The following is a 19916-nucleotide window of genomic DNA, read 5'->3' on the forward strand; positions in this document are numbered from 1 at the left end:
CTGTGTAATTTATCTTTTCTATGCTTATCCATATGGTATTGTTTTCATTCCTGCTGAGGCTGTTCCTGTTTTCATCGAATAAAAATATTAATTGGATCTCAGATCAGCATTGTATAATAGGCATTAGGAGAAGCAAGAAAGGAATCTGAGGACTCCACTGACATAAGTGAATTCACCCAATTAGTGGGCCACGGAGCTACATGTCCTTTTATCTCTAACCTTTCATCCTATTTGAGAATAGTTACTCACTAGTTCCGTTCGTTCACTATGTATCAGATAAATTAGCCTAAACCGGACTTGTAGATTCCAGTCTAGAAAGGAAAGTACTAAATATTTGGTATGATAACACTAAACAAAATCAGACACAAGACCCTTTGTAGATCTGTATTTTCACACCAGCATTTAAGATACTAATGACAGATATGTTAATTATTTTATATGAGATCCTCCAAAAGGAACAACCAGCCAAGTCTAAAGAGAATCTCAGGTGGTGCCTCAATCTATAAACTTGATGCTTCATTATAGTAGAATAAATGTTCATTTCATCTAGGCACTGATTCTGGGAACAGACCAATCTTAAGAATAATCTCTCCACACCAAGAGCACCACAAGAGTACAGAAGACAGACATTGATTAAATGATCCTAACCTGTTTATTCTTTTTCTCTCCAAACACCTAAGTTGTTCTTCTACATTAAAGAATTAAAACGTCACTGACTCTCTTTAACCATATTCCTGACAATCATTAATCTTTGCTGTAACATCCAGTGCCAGAATTTAGTGTATTTACTGTCTACTATGGCTAGCAGAGAATCCTGTAAAATACGGGATATTATCTGACACCAGACCTGTCTTTGGGTTGAACCATCCCAAAAGCACAATGTCCATCTGTAGGTAGGATATAGGCTTGACCATCAGCTAATTTCTGGAGAGTCAAGAAGCTGTGGAATTGGTCAAGAATAATCCAGCATGGCTTTGAAGGAAGGAAACGTTAGGAACGCAGAAGGAGCCAACTTTTAATCCTTCTTACTGGCAGAAAGATATATCAGCATGTTAAAAATTGCAGCCAACAGCTGAAAGACTATGAAAGAAAGCTAGGTGCAAAAATTTGAGTAAGATAACAGACTTTTTCTTTTCAAAATTCATTGAAAATGTTGACAAAGGAAAGCAGAGTCAGGATGTAGGACACAAAGCCTTTGATACGATGATGTATATAGGGCTGTAGTCAACAAACCTTGCAAAAGGAAAGTACATTCACACTGAAAATACAGTATTATCTTGTGAAATAGAGAGAACAAAGACAGATGTCCAAATGGCATGAATGTTAGATACTCAGACAGATCTTACCAACTCAACAAATAGGCCAATATGTGTTTAGATTGGAACCATTTTTATCAGATAGGACAGGTAGCAGTAAACTTTGTCATACTGTCCTGGTGGGTGCTGAAACGGAGACACTGAGCTCCAAATCATAGAGCATAGTGGAGGTGGAAAACAGTCCAATTTTTCAGAAAAAAAAAAAAAAAAGCAAAAAAAAAAAAAAAAAAAAAAAAGCTCAAAAGATAGTTAATACAATACAACTTCAAGACCAGAATTCAAGTGTTCTTATAGGCAAAAGAGACTATTCAAGAGAGTATTCAAATCACCGTCATATCTTATAAGCTGACAGCCTTATCAGCTACAAAATTTTGAAGTTAAGGAAGTTAAATGTTAAGAGACAGAACTGTTACAGGAACTCAGTTAAGCCATGAAGAAGGAATTTCCAAAAACTTACATTATTTGCATGCTATCTGAAATTACATATAATAATTTCTGCAGCACACAGAACAAGTACTCTTGATTGTTTTCCTTCTTACTGTGATGCCACATCATTACAGGCATAGGACAAGTGAATAAAGATGGCACCAACATTCAACTATTTCCAATAGCATTTTTTCTACTTGGAAAAAAGTACAAATGTGATCAAAAGTGCTATCATGGTAATAAAAGACAGAGTTTCCATGATACCAGATGACAAAGTACTGTTGGTTAGATCTGCTAGAAGATCATATGCATCTATATTGTTTGGCTCATAAACTAATGGGAAAGCTGGTTGCCTGCTGTGACTTATAGTGCAATTTTAATTCATTTTTGAGTTTCAGCATGTATCAGACACCAGGTATTCTCAGGAATCCCTTCAGAAAAGGTTATTTAAGTAAGGTATTTAAGTAAAGAGCTTTAAGTAAGGAAACAAAAATTGTCAACTCAATTAGATTCAAAAAGTATCTTTGTTTTCAATGTTTACAAATCTTCTCTTCATTTATTCTCTGAAAACTTCTCTACTATCTTATTCTGTAAAACGTACCAGTGTATTTAGCTTTTCAATATCTCCACAAACTAGAGGTGCCCTGGTGTATTTTCTTTATCTGAACATATTGTTCAGCCCTAAATTCTTTTATCCATCCCAAACTGGTAATTTGATCTAATGGCCTAAATGAAATGATCTCTTTACTAAAATTGAAATGCTTACATATTGTGCCCACTGCCAAAAGAGTTTGAGTTCAGTATTTTTTTTAAGGAGTTCAGACGTCTTTCCCTAGCCAGTGGTTGAGCAAGCCAGGGCTGCTCTTGTCTGAGAAACTTCATGTCCAGTAACTTTCCTCAAACTCTAGTAGGTCTGCTTCATCAAACTATTTCTCTCCACTGCTTCACAAATTTTATCTTAGGAGGAGGATGTGAGCCCTGGCAATATCTACCTGAAGAGTATATGTTAAACTAGTCAGCAAAGAATCACAAAATTAATTAAAAATACACAGCATCTTCAGCATTTTTGTTGTTGGCTGGCTGCAGACATTAAACAAACAGTTACATTATAAACTGACTTCTCATTTGTTGCAGGACATCATTATAAAGATTTATCTTGCATAACCAAATGGGAACAAGAGATTACTAAAGAAGAGTTCATTTTTCAGATGCATTTTATTTGTAATGCCTTTTCTTGGCAGATGTTATCCCCACAAAATAATGAATCTTCTGAAGTAACAGAGTGGACATGGATTGATGGGAGAAATTGATCTGCATTTGTTAATGTACTTTTGCTGCAGCAAGCACATTAAGTAATTAAAGTGCTAAAAAGATCTCCCCATCCAGATACACTGTATAGTCAACTCCATTAAAGCAAGGACAAAGGCCAATTGTTTTTTTCATTGCAGCTCAAGTGCACCTTGTCTGCAGTATACACGTTATATAGTTTGATTGCATCCATAGAATTAAACTATCCAGTTACACAAGCAGTTATTACCTCAAGGCAACTCTAAAGGATGAAGCGTCAAAAAAGAGTAATGATTTGGCTTCCTCACCAAAGCCATCTAAAGACCTTTGGAGGTAGGGTACAATTTTCCCTTCTGAAAATGGAGGGATGTTTTAAGCAGAATACAAAAATACCTGGAAAACAGAAGTCAGAGACACTCTCCCATGCACAATAATGTTTTCTATTACCACACCATCTGAGCATTCATGATTGTATACTGTTACTGTTGAGAACAATCTTCTGAAAAATTACTACTGCTCCCATGTTTGTAGATAAAAACTGATGGACTAAAAGGCTGTTCAGACCCATCTCAAGAAATTTCCTGAACTCATCATTCACTCCAGAAAATAATAACAGTCAAAGATCATTTGGGTTTGGAATAGTTGCATTAAAATGCACCTTACAAGACTGTGGAGAAGTGTGCAGGCAGTATTGTCAAAAGACAGGATTTCTTCAAATATAGTGCAAAGAAATAGAGCTGAACCCACATTTCAACTCACTTAGTGTTTCCTCTTTGAAAAAGATGGACATGGAGCAGTACTAAGTTAGTGACATAACAGCGAGAGAAAATACTGATTTATTTATTTATTTTCTTCAACTCTAGCTTGCATGGTGATGTGAAATTTTACACATCTAGTTCCCAGCAGTCCTTAAGACAGAGTTGAAGCCAAGCATGTGCAATATCAGAGGCAAATTTCTGGACAACATGGTTATTTAAAACAAACACATGTTGGAGAGCCCAGAAATGCTATAATAATTTGAGAGTTTATGAGAATTCCAAATGTCATCTTATCACTCTTCAATCCATATGGGCCAGATTCAACACTTGTTCTGCTCCCATTTGGTGCCCATGTAGCACAACAAGAACCAGCTGAGTCATGTGGTGAGGAAGAGTGTGCTCACTTTACTTCCATCACCTTTCACACATGGGATAGCAGCTGATTCTTCTTGGTCATGAATGCTAGAATGATGATTAGTCATTAACACAAATGATTTAAAAGGACACATTGCATGACATGCAGCAAATTGGCCACCATTGACTCACAGGTATCATAAAGAAAAAAAAAAGTATAATCTAGTGAATCAATATATTCACTTCCTAGCTTTCTTTCTGATGCTATTCTTTCTTTTGGAGTTGTATCAGCTTTTTCCCATCTGTAAAATATAAAAAATATAAACAGGTAGAACTTCCAAAAGACATTTTGAAGGATAAGTGAAGGTTGTAATGTGATTTGTGATCCAAGGATAAAAGGTGATGATACTTATGCAGAGCACAGTTTGGTATAGATATTCTGGCTACCCACGTGGAAGCTTTGTACACACCAGGAAGATTCAGAAGTCAGGAGGTAACAATACAGAGAGAAAAGGCATACTGCTTTCTCTTGGAAGGCAAACATTGAATTATATCATATAGACAGTGATAGCCGAGAGGAATGTCATGCAAACAAATGGAATCCAATCTCTTAAGAAATAAAATGCAAGGTGTGATGTTAGATGAAAATCTTTGGAGGAAACACAGTTAAAAACGGGAGAATAAACTAAAATGAAACTTCTGGGATTCAATGTTTAATGCTCATTAGTAATTGGAATACAGCTCATTCCATCACCTATAACATTAACAATTGACCATCATGAGATTTTCTTCAAAGCTCTTGGTGTTTAATTGGAGAGTGCTTTGTCCGTTTTTGTGAAACCATTTCATAAAATAAAAAATATATCTGCAAGCATAGATCTTAAATATCACAGAGTGGCTTTGATCATCCTTAGAAAGTTGATTAAGCTTTAAGTTCAGCAAAGCAAAGTCTTCCATTTAGCAGACTAAAGCCATGTCTTTAAGGTGAATGTCTACTTGAACCAATAGACATTATACAATAAATGGTTGCTTTTCATTCTTCAGTCTTCTAGAGACAGCTGCACTCTTCATTCACACATTCAGGTCTAATTGTTTTATCCACTGAGTATTTGTGCTGAAAGATATCAGGAAGAATCTCAGGGCATTAAGTGCAGCATCAGAATTGGGCTTCTCCAGGACATGACGCAAGATGGTCAGAATTCAGAAACATCAATGCTTATGGAGTAGAGTGTTGCATACAGAAGAGAAGCTGAATGTAATCTTATTTGTGAACTGCATTTCTTAGCTAAAATCACTTCCTAATGTTAGTCAAATCAGCCTGTTCTGTGCTGCAGTCTAAACAGCTGTAGGATTACTGGGACCATGGTGCTGACAGTAAATCATTACAAAGTAGTGTCTGCTGCATGGACTGAAACTGAGTGATGCAGAGGAAGTTGCTCAAAGCTGAGCTCTCCCAGTTCTTCAGTTCTAAGGAAAGTCATGGCCACACTCATCCTAGACTTGGGGAATCATTCAAGCTGGAAGGGACCCTGGGAGACCGTTGGCCCAGCACCTGCCCAAAGCAGGATCAACACTGAATTGCGACTAGATTGCTCAGGTCCATGTCTAGTCATGTCTTAAAACCTCCAAGGAGAGAGATTCTGCAGCCTCTCTGGATAGCTAGCTCCAGTGCTTGACTATCCACATAGGATTATTTTTTTTTCCCTTGTAAGCAAGAGCCGTAGGAAGAGATCAGGTCTAGCCGTTCTCTCAACAGCTTGTCCTATATTTAAAGACTAGATTTGCTAGTGATGATATGCCACGCTTTCTCTAGGGATATGCACAATGTGTAACAATGTGAGAACACATTCTGAACACAGACAACTTCATCTGCCTCAATTAGTTGCTGTTTGCAAAGTGCTTTTGAAAGGAAAAGTGCCAAAAGAGCTATAAAACACCCTCACATGAAAACTTGGAGGATAACTTCCCATTCCTTAAAAACTGCATACAAGAAACACAGTGTTTCTTTGAAGCATCTCATAGTTATTTTATTACCAGAGCTGTTCATTCAGAAAATTCTGGCACTCGTTCTCTTGTTTAGAATAGTTGCATTGACACTGCCTATGCTGCTGTCATGTTTCTGGCTTGTTCTAGTTAAGTTCAATGCTTTAAAAACGTCTCGCTTAATTTGTTCTTAAGTAGTAAAACGTTGCTGCACATACACATTTATCCTTTCCCAAGCCTGTGGGCTTGGACCCCTTTTCCCTACACATGCACACATAACACAGAGCCAAGTGATTCCCAGTGGTAGCCACTGTTCCATCTGTAGCTCTATGAATTAGTAACTGCAGTCAACATTTGAAGCGTTTCTCTCTATAAATGTAAATCATGTTAGGTGAAGTTGAAGCTGCTTTCTGACATAATTCACTCAAAGTCATCAAAGGAGCAATGTAAATGTCACTTGGAATGGGGTGCTATTTGCTTTCCTTAGAAGAGACAGTATCCAGCTGTTGAGGGAGCAATGGTTTATTCTTTGGTCAACGAATTACAACAGCTAGTCAGGAAAAAAAAAAAAAAAAAAAAAAAAAAAAAAAAAAAAGGTTGTTTAACAGGTGAATGAATGGAACCTAGACTTAGTTTTAAAAATATCTATTTTAAATATGAGTGAATATGAAACTATCTGGAGGAGACATACCACCTTCCATGGTTTTCAGACCAGTCATAAGCATCAATGGGTTAATTTTAAATATTACAAGAGTTTCTTCTCTAATTGCCTGACTCCAGGAAATACAGCTTTAAAAATAAATGTAAGACCTGCATCAAAAGCACAGACATTGCCAAAGGCTCAGTTACAAACTGGCACAGAAATCTTCCTTACTCCTTGCTTAATATTAGGTATCACAAAGAATCTTCTTTAGAGGCATGTGTTTCAGAGATGCATTGCTTGCCAGCCTCTAAATCAGCAAAGACATAATCCAACAAGCCAGTGGAGAGACTCCTATTAATGCTAATGGTTGTGAAGAAGGTTATGGAAGCTTAAATAGCATAAAATGCCACATGGTTTAAATTGACTTCTTGAGTGGTCAGCAGTCTTGAAAACTGAGAGTAGAAGAACAGTGGATATCTTGTATTTTGAGAGATGTAGATATTTATGTTATTTTATGCATCTATCAAAACCAGTAGTTGAAAAGATCATTACAAATTCTGCTACCATTCTGCTGTGGTACTGGCTTTGTCCAAACATAATATTCTTCTTTATTTACAAAGATGTAGATAGACACCACCTGACAAACTTTTTTTTTCCATTCTCATTATGAGATTCTTATATGATACTCATCACTAATATCTGAGCAACGCTTAGCAGTGCTTCCAACAAGACTGATGTCTGTCATAAAATTTGCCTGTTATTTTCTCCCTTTGGGGAGAAACTTGAGCAGTAGAGCTTTTCCTATTTTAACTCTATACTCTGTGCACATACACGCCTTGTATGTATTGCATGCTTTTGTCAGAGATGGCAGATCAGTTGTACCATGCCCGACCCTTGGAGATGATCTCCTGTCCTGTAAGGGTTTATTGCACTGCTTCAGGTCCCAGAGAAGGGATCATCCTTCACATAGATGTATTTTCCATTTCTGATGCAAAGTTCTACTCTGGTTAAAAATAATAATAATAATATTTAAAAAAAAATAAAATGCTGCACATCATGGTCAATCCTGAGATAAAGAACCTTTATGTAGATTCTAGTTGCATTCTATATGATGCAGTGTCCAACTTGCTGACAGTAACCTGTGTGGCTGAATAGATAATGTGCAGTGCTTTGAAGCAGTGGTAATTCCCTAACAAAGACATTCTGCAGCCCACAATAATTGGTATTAATACATCAGAGTGAGAGGGTATCTCCTATGCAAACAGAGATAGTAAGAAGTATCAGTAGCACATATTATTGACCCTGGGACAGTGCTAAGCTGTTGGGCAGACAGACCAGCTATGGATACAAAGATCTCTCACAAAAGGATAGAGAGCTGTACTCTACAAGAAATCGTTCTCTAACTGCTAACTTGTGTCTTTAGGTCCGTGTCTCCTATTTCAGTTACTCACTGAACCACTGTAGTGTGACACAGATAGGCAACAGATGGATTTTCATATTCTCTGCAAAATGTTGTCACCTGATTTTGTGCCATCTGGCTAATTGTATAATCTGCAAACATTGCACAAAAATGGTGGTAAAGACGCAAAGGGAGCTGACCACAGAAGAGCACAAAAGAAGGAGCTCCAGAAGGCAAGGCACAGTTCTTATCCCTGTACTCTGCATTCAGAAAGGACACACAAAGGTTCTCTAGCTGGTGAAACATAATCTCAGAGTCCTGAGTACTATCTGTCCAGGCCCCTTATATCTGAATCCAGATTGTAGACATTCTTGTATACTGCCTTAGGTAGTTGACCAATTCAAAATAATTAGATGAGCTTGGAGTTGGCCTTTGGCTCAGTTCTTTGTAAATAAAGAAGTGACACAGAACAGTTATCTAATACATGTAAGGTAAAGTAAGGCAGAATATTGCTTATTTGAAGGACAATGCCTTCCAGGGATGGTGACTCCACCACTTCCCTGGGCAGCCTGTTCCGATGTCTAACAATCCTTTCAGTGAAGAAGTTCTTCCTAACATCCAACCTAAAACTCCCCTGGCTCAACTTAAGCCCATTCCCCCTCGTCCTGTCACCAGGCACGTGGGAGAACAGACCAACCCCCACCTCTCTACAGCCTCCTTTAAGGTATCTGTAAAGAGCAATAAGGTCACCCCTGAGCCTCCTTTTCTCCAGGCTGAACAAGCCCAGCTCCCTCAGCCGCTCCTCGTAGGACTTGTTCTCCAGACCCCTCACCAGCTTCGTCGCCTTTCTCTGGACCTGCTCAAGCACCTCAATGTCCTTCTTGTAGCGAGGGGCCCAAAACTGAACACAGTACTCGAGGTGTGGCCTCACCAGAGCCGAGTACAGGGGGACGATCACCTCCCTAGCCCTGCTGGTCACACTGTTTCTTATGCAAGCCAGGATGCTGTTGGCCTTCTTGGCCACCTGAGCACACTGCTGGCTCATATTCAGCCGACTACCAACCATCACTCCCAGGTCCTTCTCTGCCTGGCAGAATTTGTACTGGCAGTATTTGTACTGTTCAACACTGACAATATTGGTCATAGAACCATAGAACAATAGAATATCCCAAGTTGGAAGGAACCCATAAGGATCATTGAGTCCAATTCCTGGCACCACACAGGTTTACCTAAAAATTCAGACCATATGACTGAGAGCACAGTCCCAATGCTTCTTAAACTCTAACAGGTTTGGTGCCATGACTGCGTCCCTGGGGAGCCTATTCCAGTGCGAGACCATTCTGTCAGTGAAGAACCTCTTCCTGATGTCTGGTCTGACTCTCCCCTGTTGCAGCTTGACACCAGTCCTGCAGGTTCTATCGCTGGTCAGTAAAGAGAATAGATCAGTGCCTGTGCCTCTGCTCCCCCTCAAGAGGAAGCTGTAGGCCACAATGAGGCCTCCCCTCAGCCTCGCTTCTCCAGGCTGAACAGGCCAAGTGACCTCAGCCGCTCCTCATACGTCTTCCCCTCTAGGCCCTTCACCATCTTGTAGCACTTCTCTGGACATTCTCCAACCATTTCATGTCCTTTTTGTACTGTGGTGCCCAGAACTGCACACCGTACTCAAGGTGAGGCCACACCAGCGCAGAGCAGAGCAGGACAATCCCTGGTCTTCCCTTGATGGAGTAGATGGGTGATCTTATCATAAAAGGGAACCAAGTTTGTTAAATAGGACCTACCCCTCATGAACCCATTTGGCTGGGACCTATGACTGCACTGTCCCCCAGGTGCACTTCAGTAACTCTCAGGAGAATTTTCTCTGCAATTTTACCAGGCACTGACATGAGACTGACAGGCCTGTAGTTGCCAGGGTCTTCTTTTTTGCCCTCCTTGAAAACTAGCACAACATTTGCCAGCTTCCAGTCAACTGGGACCTCTCCAGATTCCCAAGACCACTGAAAAATAATTGTGAGAGGTCCCGCAAATAGGGAATATAAGGTTATGATAGACTTTCACTGGGCACTCCTGCATGCAGGACACTCAACATCGCCATCATGAATAAAATAGTTTCACAGAAGATCCTGTCTGAAAAAATTATTGAGATTTTTCCTCACAGGCGGGCACAGGAGGATCGAGCTTCCTGCAGTTCCGGGCACCTCCCCTCAAACACAGCCTCCCCATTTAGAAATGTCTCCTCCAAAGCACTGTGCTGGTACTGCAGGCACACGGATCCAGATAGGGAGAAGCCACATCCCACCACAGGCAAAGCCACCAGCACCCAGCTGCCACTGGCACCAAGGCAACGAGGCCAGCACCAAGGCAGCTGACCCATCTCACCGGGTGGCACACAAGGAGCACAGCATCCACAGCCTACATCACCCAAATTTCTTTCCACAGACAGCCCGGGGGGGCTCCCACAGGCCGTGCAAAGGGAGCCTGAGGAGCTCCGGCACTCAGGCAATTCCAGGGCCTGTGTGGGGACTGAAGGCAGGGTCAGGGGTGCAGGTGACACCACAACCATCAGCCCCCAAAAGGGCTGCTAAGCCTGCAGCGAGAGCCCAGCCACTCCGGGCAGGGCTCGTGGCTGTCACCACCAGCTCTGGCCGCAGTCTCTGCTGCCTCTCACCTCCCTCACCTCATCTCCTACATGACACCAGGGGCCTGCAGCTTCTGCCCCAGCTCCCTCAACCGCCAGCCAGCTCCCACCCAGCCCCACTGACCCGCTTCTCTCTCAACTCTTTTAGACCATGGTTTTGGCGATTTTCTTCACTCTGACATTCCTGGGTTTAATCCATAGCCCACAGAAGGTCAGTGAAGAACTAGATGCAGCTACGAATGAGCACACGCGGCAGCGTGCAGAAGAGCTGCAAGCACGCATGATGCAGCTGCTGCTGGAAATGGAGCAAAGGGACCAGGAGCACAGCTGGGCACATGTGGGAGCCCTGCTCCTATCTGTGCTGCAGCACTGGCAGTTCTGGGCCCTGACTGGAGAGCTTGTCTGGTTCTTTGTGCTCTGCCGCATGCTCATGAAACTGTGCTGTGAGCTGGGCAACAGAAACAAGAAGGGCATCTCTGGAAGCAAGGAGGATGATGACACTCAGGAAGACCCCAATGGCATTTTGGATGCCCACAGATTTGTCAATGGGTACCTGCAGTGGCCAGTGAGGAGCCTGGAAGAAACCTAAAAGCTCATGGAGGAACTGGTGGACAAGCTTCTTTCCGTCTGCCAGACCTTTTCCAGGAATAAGTTCATGCTGTGGCTGCAGCCAGCCATTGGAGTGGGCAGCGCCTCCAGTCCCACTGGGAACGACACCATCTACCACCTGCTCATGCCCCTGAATCCACCCCCTGGGCACGCCTTCCACCTGGAGCTGGGCACCGAAGGGGAGTCACTAGCGAGGAACTCCTGCCTGCGCGTGGAGCTGTAGTGCATGTGCACACGCGAGGGGCTGCTGGGGGATGTGCTGTGCTTCCTCCACCATCCTGAGGATGAGCTGAGACATCAGGACCCAAACCTACTGGACACCCTCTGCAGCGGCTCCTACTTGGATGTGCAGAAAATGGCAAAGTGGTTCCAGGAGCTGGTGGCAGAAGCCTGGGTGGCTATGCCCCAGTCATCCCAACTGCAGCTAACAGTGCTGCCCTCCACCCGCTTCTGTGAACTCAGGCTGACCAACGCCTCCAAGGACACCCTTTCCATTGAGATCATGCTTGGGGTAAAGCAGGACAACTCAGACACCTTCCTGACCTTCAAGTAGGCAGAGAACATCGTTAGCAGCAGCATGAGGTGGCCACAGAGCTGTGTTGTGCCAGAGATGCACTCCTTCAGGAAACAGCTAGGCATGCTTGGTACACCTTCCACCTCAGACATCTGCAGCTCTGTGTCTGTATCCTGTTAGGCACCAACTTTGCCACCCATGCCTTGAAGACAGCCATCACACACCTCCTGACCACCATCCCTGTGGTGAGCATGTACAGGAGGGATTTCCAGCTCCACACCAGTGATGATTATGCTGGCTACAAAGATGACTGACTGACACCCTGCTTGCCACATGCCCCAGAGCTGAGCACGCTGGCCATGGAGAAGATGCTGCTCCGTGGGCAGTGGGAATTGCTCCTCTGCGTCCTCTCCACAGCAAAACCACCCCTGGGGGAGGCACACCCCATGCAGCGAAGAGGCTGCTGCAGGGAGGCTTGAAGCAGAGACTCCTCTTTCCAGCTGGACAGTGACCACCTGGGCATCTTGGGAGTGTTCATTCGCTCCAGGAGCTTTGACCTCTGCAAAAATGGCAATATATATTGCTTACTTGAGAGTTTGTTGAGAAGATGCTCATCATCTGCAAACCATTCTATTTGTTATAAATGTTGTTAAAATTTTGTTGTAAATAATGTTAAAAATTTATTATGTATGTCATATTTCACCCTATTTGGATTCAATGTTGTCCCCCTACCACTGGCACTGGAGAACCCACCTCTCTTCAGTAAGCATGGGGCACCTTAAAGGTGGCAGCACTGATAACCAGATGAGAGAACTGTCTTGACCAACAGTCATGAAAGTAACTAATCATATATTATTCTCCAGAAGTTGGGCGTTTGCTACAGTTTAGGTTATCAACATTTAGCTAACTGAGCACCTGCACCTTGTCTGCCTTCATAAGTACAGATTTGTGCTGCACTGAATCACAGAGTGGTTGAGGTTGGAAGAGACCTCCAGAGATCACCTAGTTCAGACCCCCTGCTCAAGCAGGGTAACCTAGAGCATGTTACACAGGATGGCATCCCAACAAGTTTTGAATATCTCCAGAGAAGGAGACTCCACAACCTCTCTGAGCTCCAGAGCACTGTTCCAGTGCTCTGTCACCCCCACCATGAAGAAGTTGTTCCTCATAAGGCGATGAAACCTCCTGTGGTTCAAACCTCCACTGGTTTCAGTCCTGTCAGTTCAGTGCAGCAGGTTCATATTTGTCACTGTATGACTATACAGACAGCCATTGCCTTCTTATACTTGAGTCCTTTATTTTGGAAAGAATCTGCTGCCTTAGAGTGAAAGTCTGTTCAAGAGTCATAGAAATAATATGTCTTCATGCCATGAAATAAGCCAGTTCTGTCAATATATCTGTTCCAAGACAGAAATCATTATTCCAGAAATGCTTCACTTTGGCATGCCTGTTAGCTCTCTTCCTTTTTTTTTTTTTTCTTTTACTTCATTTGTATTAAAAAGAATCCATGCATCTTAAATGAATTAGGTAAGTACATTCAAAATGAAATAGATTTACAATTCAAAAGTTATATATATTTTATTACAGGTTGGAAGTTTGAAGAAATGAATATCATCAGGAACAAAGTATCGAGATCTGTCTCTGTACTGTATTTTATTTTATTTATTTATTTATTTATTTCCATATCCTGACACTGTACCTCAAAGACTCCAGGAAATGAGGTCTGAACCTCTGACCATGATGTGTATTTTCCAGGTATCCATCCTGACAGGAAAGGCCTTGGTTAATTGAAGAACCCCGGGATGCTGAGGAGAGAGGAACTGCTGCACTGTGCCTCTGAAGGGGATAATTTCATGGTTATCTACACTGAAACTCTGCTGTCCATCCAGCAGGCAACAGGGATGCTTTGTTATGTTAAGGCTTTGTCTGCTAAGACTGAATATTATCTTTTCAGCAGCTCTGAATCATGAGAGTTCTTTGTCTGATACTTGCAGGGTACTGGAAACTCTGAGACCTCTGGTCTGTTCCCCAGGGTAATGCTGCATTCATTTTAGAAGAAGCTGGAATTTATTTCCCACTAATTTTTATCACTACCACCCTCTACACACACAGACACCGGTGTAAGTGTTAGACACTTACAAATTGTGACCTGAATTTGAGGACTGAAAGGACTGATAAGCATTTGATTCAGCCCTGTGATTGGTACGTATTTACCTTGATCCTTGTTTTATAACACATCATTGCCAGAATCTTAGCATTATGAAGTCAGTGTTTCACCTTCTTTGTGCCCTCTATTCCATCCCAGACTCCAAAAGTTACTTATCCTGTGAACACAGTATTTTTTTCCGTTGGTGGTGGTAGGTTTTGTTTGTTTTTAAGTTAGGAAATCCATCAAATAGATTTTGAAATGCTTTAAGAAAAAAGGTGCAGAAGAATTGCTTCTGACAGAACCAGACAAATCAATTAATTGATCTCTGGCAGCCAGGGATAATTTTATTTCCTACTCTATTAAGAAAAATCAGAACCAGTCAGCTAATTTCACTAGAGAAAATATCTGTCACCAGTTATTAAGTGGAACATGATGGAGAGAATTAGGACAGAAAACTTAAAAATGGGAGGTTTTTTGTTTTGATTTGGTTTGGTTTTCTTTTCCCAGAAGTTGCATAACTTATTACTCAACCTTTAGAAGTATGGCATCAAACACCACTGCAAATCCTTTGGTTCGACCAAAGAAAAGGTTCTTTCTTCCCCTACAGCAGTACCTACCGCATTTAACCTTTGATGTCTATAAATGTTATGTTTATGCTTCAGAAAAAGATAAATTTAATAACTGACCAAAGTGAACTACGTGTAACACCTAATTTGCTCATGACAGTTTCTGTTATATATGCCAGACACATAAAACCATAACAAATATTTACAAAAGCTCCTGGTTACTGTTGTATCAGAGTGTCTTTTCAATATTAACCGCATATACAGGTTAAGAAACAGTAGATTCAGATCCTAAAAGAATGATTAAAATCTCACAAGGTAGAATTCAGTTAGATTAAGAAATTTCAATTTCTCATGGGAAGGAAGAGATGGCAACTGGCTCTGTGTGCTTACACAATGCAAAATAAATTCCAGAGCAATCAAAAATAGAACCAGAACCATTACAGGAAGCCTAACATTTTAAAGCACTTTGACTCTGTGGCTTAAGGCCAGCAGACCATGTCCTTAATCAAGTTTGATTATTAACCATCACCTAACAGCTCCTGAAGGGCTGATTTTCCCTGGAATCTTTAACTAAATCTTGATGATTTATTCATGCTATCATTTGCATGCAGTGCTCTTCTCCAAAGGGCTTACTGTTGGCCCAGACATGCTCTCTGTAAAGGACAAAGAATCACAGAATCATAAAATAAACCAAGTTGGAAAGACCCACAAGGATCATCAAGTCTAACTCCTGGCTCCATACAGCACCACCCAAAAATCAGACCATGTGTCTGATTGTCCAAACACTTTTTGAACTCTGGCAGGCTCAGTGCTGCGATCATTTCCTGGGGAGCCTGTCCCAGTGCCTGATCACCTCTGGGTGCAGAACCTTTCCTTAACACCCAGCCTGACCCTCCCCTGTCCCAGCTCCATGCCGTTCCCTCGGGTCCTGTCGCTGTCCCCAGAGAGCAGAGCTCAGCGCCTGCCCCTCTGCTCCCCTCATGAGGGAGCTGCAGGCCGCCATGAGGCCTCCCCTTGGTCTGCTCTTCTCTAGGCCAAATGTTAAAACCCAGTGACTTCAGCCACTCTGGAATGTCTTCCCTTCTAGATCCTTCATCATCTTGCTTACCCTTCTTTGAACTATTTCTAGTAGTTTTACCTCTGTCTTGTATTGCGGTGCCCCAAGCTGCACGCAGTACTTGAGGTGAGGCCGCACCAGTGCAGAGCAGAGCAGGCCAATCCCTTCCCTTGCCTCGCTAGCAATGCTGTACCTGATGCACTCGAGGATACGGTTGGCCCTCCTAGCTGCCAGAACATACTTTTGGCTCATATTCAGCTTGCCATTACCCAGAACTTCCAGATCCCATTCTGCAGGGCTGTTCTCCAGCCTTTTGTCTTCTAGTCTGTATCTAGGATTGCCCTGTCCCAGGTGCAGGAGCTGGCACTTGCTTATTAAATTTCACGCAATTGGTGATCACCCTCTAGTTTGTCAAGATCTCTCTGAAAGGCCACTCTACCCTCAACAGAGTTAACAGCACCTGCTAATTTATTACCATCTGCAAACTTCCTCAGTACACCTTTTAGTCCTACACCCAAGTATTTTAAGAAAACATTTAAGAGAATTGGCCCTAAAATGGAGCTCTGGGGAACCCAGCCAGCAGCCTGATGTAACCCTGTTTGCTATAACCCTTTGAGTTCAACACATCAGACAATTGTTCACTCATTGTATTATGCATTTATCTAGCTGTATGCTGGACATTTTGTCCAGAAGGACACAGAATCACAGAATCATCTAGGTTGGAAGAGAACTCCAAGATCACAGAATCACAGAATTTCTAGGTTGGAAGAGACCTCAAGATCATCGAGTCCAACCTCTGACCTAACGCTAGCAGTCCCCACTAAACCATATCCCTAAGCTCTACATCTAAACGTCTTTTGAAGACTTCCAGGGATGGTGACTCCACCACTTCCCTGGGCAGCCTGTTCCAATGCCTCACAACCCTTTCAGTGAAGAAGTTCTTCCTAACATCTAACCTAAAACTCCCCTGGCTCAACTTAAGCCCATTCCCCCTCGTCCTGTCACCAGGCACGTGGGAGAACAGACCAACCCCCACCTCTCTACAGCCTCCCTTGAGGTACCTATAGAGAGCGATAAGGTCGCCCCTGAGCCTCCTCTTCTCCAGGCTGAACAAGCCCAGCTCCCTCAGCCGCTCCTCGTAGGACTTGTTCTCCAGGCCCCTCACCAGCTTTGTCGCCCTTCTCTGGACTCGCTCAAGCACGTCCATGTCCTTCTTGTAGTGAGGGGCACAAAACTGAACACAGTACTCGAGATGCGGCCTCACCACAGCCGAGTACAGGGGGACGATCACCTCCCTAGCCCTGCTGGTCACACTGTTCCTGATACAAGCCAGGATGCTGTTGGCCTTCTTGGCCACCTGAGCACACTGCTGGCTCATATTCAGCCGACTATCCACCATCACTCCCAGGTCCTTCTCTGCCTGGCAGCTCTCCAACCATTCCTCTCCCAGCCTGTAGAGCTGCTTGGGGTTGTTGTGCTCGGCGCTTGGCCTTGTTGAACTTCATACAGTTGACCTCAGCCCATCAGTCCAGCCTATCCAGATCCTCCTGCAGAGCCTTCCTACCCTCGAGCAGATCAACACATACACCTAATTTGGTGTCATCTGCGAACTTACTAAGGGTGCACTCAATCCCCTCATCCAGATCATCGACAAAGATATTAAAGAGGACTGGCCCCAGTACCGAGCCCTGGGGGACACCACCAGTGACCGGCCTCCAGCTGGATTTGACTCCATTCACCACAACTCTTTGGGCCCAGCTATCCAGCCAGTTTTTAACCCAATGAAGCATACGCCAGTCCAAGCCACGAGCAGTCAGTTTCTTGAGGAGAATGTTGTAGGAAACTGTGTGAAAGGCCTTACTGAAGTCAAGGTAGACCACATACCACCCAAGGTAGACCACATAGACCCTTTGGGGTAGAACGCGTCTGCCCCAAAGCCGATCGCCTCAGCAAGTGAGAAACAGTACTGAAAGCTTCAATGAAAAAAAAAAAAAAAAGAAAAAAAAAAAAAAAACACACCACCACCACCAACAAAAACCCACAGCATATTGTGTTTCCACAGAAATTAAGATTCATTTCAGCTCCACAGCTATCCTGATGGACAACCTCTCACAAATCACCTTTCTAGCCTTCAGCGAGACAGGACGATATTGACTTAATTTGCAAGGCACTCAGAGAAGAAAAACACTAGTTAAATAGAAAGCTCCCATTATTATTACTTCAACCACCCTCTCCTCTGGAAAGACTGTATGTCAATCCAAGATATCCCAGATGTCCACAGTGAATATATACAATGACAGTAGGGAAAAAATAAAAAGTGTGCCCAAGTTAAAATGAAATTTGGCAAACTTATTTACTTATTTTCTTCATACTCTCATGCTGTAGTGCTATGGGCCACAGAGTAGATAAAGCCAGTCAGAGGATATTGATTGGCAAATATGAGATGCAGTAAAGAATTGTATTGCAAATGTGAACAGTAAAACTATGGAAAGAAAACAAATAAGCAATGCAGGATACATTGAAAAAAAAATACTATTAACAAATTAATGCAGTATAACCTATAGTAGTGCATAGTACTATATGCAATACTAATGCAGTATGACCTATAGTACTATGGTTGGAATAATTAATCAGTAAAGCAGGGTAAGTGCCAGTGGGGAAAAAAGTAAGGCAATTAGGGACTCATTAGTTTCCCTAATTAGAATATATTATCTATGTTAGTGCTAGGTTTTCCCCACACCAGAGATTTGATCTGACTGTCAAAGCCAAATAAAGCATTTTATAGAAATTACTGAATGCCAGAGCAGGCCCATATGAAAACAAACAAACATACAAACAAAAACAGGCAGCTCATTACACAGCGACATAGAATCACAGAATCATCTAGGTTGGAAGAGAACTCCAAGATCACCTAGTCCAACCTCTGACCTAACACTAACAAGTCCACCACTAAACTATATCACTAATCTTTACATCTGTATCTAAACGTCTTCTAAAGACCTCTAGGGCTGGTGACTCAACCACTTCCCTGGGCAGCCCATTCCAATGCCTAACAATCCTTTCAGTAAATAAGTTCTTCCTAATATCCAACATGAGATATAGGAAAATTCCTGGCTAACATCTGAACCCCCTACCATCTAAGTCCAAAGAAATTACTGAAGCCACATGTGTGCAGATTTTCAAACATGAGGATGATCAAATACATTACACTGAGCACCAGAAGCCAAGTTAAAAATATATAGCTAGGTTAGCCTTCTAAGGTAATGAGCATGATAGTACACAGGAGTCTTCTTTTATAACTCAGATAAACTAAACACCTCAACCACAGAGCTTTTTTTTCTTTCTCTCTCTCTTTTTTTTTTTTTTTGTTTTGTTTTTCTTTTTTTCCCCTGTTAAGCACAAGTACTTGTTATAGTCAGAATGTTTGAACAGAATGACAGATGCCAGCTGTTAAAATATAGACGTGTTTCCTTTATTAACGTTCATGGCATCTTTACCACATAGTTCATCACAGCAAAAACAAATAATGAAAAGCCTGTATCCAGATGGAAACAGCTTTAACTAATCCATCACAATACCTGAAACAGTTCCGTAGTTTTGTTAGTAGAAATGAAGCTGGACAAATCAGCTTGTACAAAACTAAGGCACTAAAGAGAATATCTAGTGTGCTGTATACATCAGTCCTCCTAGATGAAAGAGAATAATATTCAGCAAAACCCACTGTTGTCCATTCTTCTGACCCATCTGGGTCTTCTGGTCTCCTCAAAAAGTATTTCAGTATTATATCTTTCCCTCACAGAAAAACAGCTGTGGGGTCCAACATGCAAGCAGAACAATAACTTAAGTTTGGTTAGGCTTCTCCATTTAAGAGCCACTGGGCTATTATAAAAGCTATCAGGAACAGTGGTGCAAAAGAATAGGGGCAAAATTTTGAGTAAACCAGAAGTTGTAAATGTTCTTCTAACTTAAAGAGATGTGAAAATACAATATGCCCATTAGAACTAGAACTTTAGGCAAATTTGAATGCTCCTGTTCCTCTCTGAAATCATGGAATTCAGTTAAATTTCAGTAAAAGAATTAAAAGAATAGTCATTGGATTTATTACCCTAAAATGAACATGTTTTCACTACAATTCAGTGCAGCTATCATTTGGCACAGAGACTCAACACCAGTCCAGAAACATTTAAAGCATCTATTGTGCTTATGTCTGAACAGAGCTT

General features: G+C 42.1%; 1 protein-coding gene across 1 annotated transcript in view; it reads right to left on the reverse strand.

Annotated features, from left to right (window-relative positions):
* The window catches only part of FAM135B (family with sequence similarity 135 member B), a 194708-nt gene that overhangs the window by 121833 nt on the left and 52959 nt on the right, over window positions 1-19916 (reverse strand). The window lies entirely within an intron of this gene.

This window comes from Aythya marila (genome assembly GCF_965140915.1).
Source record: "Aythya marila genome assembly, chromosome: 2".
Lineage (NCBI taxonomy): Eukaryota > Metazoa > Chordata > Aves > Anseriformes > Anatidae > Aythya > Aythya marila.